This window comes from Octopus bimaculoides, chromosome 8 (genome assembly GCF_001194135.2).
Source record: "Octopus bimaculoides isolate UCB-OBI-ISO-001 chromosome 8, ASM119413v2, whole genome shotgun sequence".
In the NCBI taxonomy this organism is placed as follows: domain Eukaryota; kingdom Metazoa; phylum Mollusca; class Cephalopoda; order Octopoda; family Octopodidae; genus Octopus; species Octopus bimaculoides.
In genome coordinates this window covers 39,343,967-39,344,414 of record NC_068988.1, presented here as the reverse complement: position 1 = coordinate 39,344,414, position 448 = coordinate 39,343,967, and positions in this window count along the sequence as shown.

The window sequence follows — 448 nt, the reverse complement described above, 5'->3', positions numbered from 1 at the left end:
GTAGTAGTAGTAGTAGTAGTAGTAGTAGTAGTAGTAGTAGTAGTGGTGGTGCTGGTGGTGGTGCTGGTGGTGGTGGTGGTAGTAGTAGTAGTAGTAGTAGTAGTAGTAGTAGTAGTAGTAGTAGTAGTAGTAGAAAACGAAGAAAGGAGACCCGGAAACTGAAAATAAGATGAAAATAAGATGAATGAAACTCTCAACGAGGATGTAGGAGATTTGCTTTGCTTGGAAAAATGATAAAAATGATGAAAGATCAGAATGAAAGACGAAGGGATCGAAGAAGGAAGATATTGAAATAACATTGAAAAACGATATGATGAGATGGAGAAATATATGAACGATGATGATAATGATGCTGGTGATGATGACGGTAGTGGCGGTGATGGTGGTGGTGGTGGGGGGGGTCATTTTAGTGGGGGGGATTGCAGTGGTAGTGATATTCGTAGTGGTG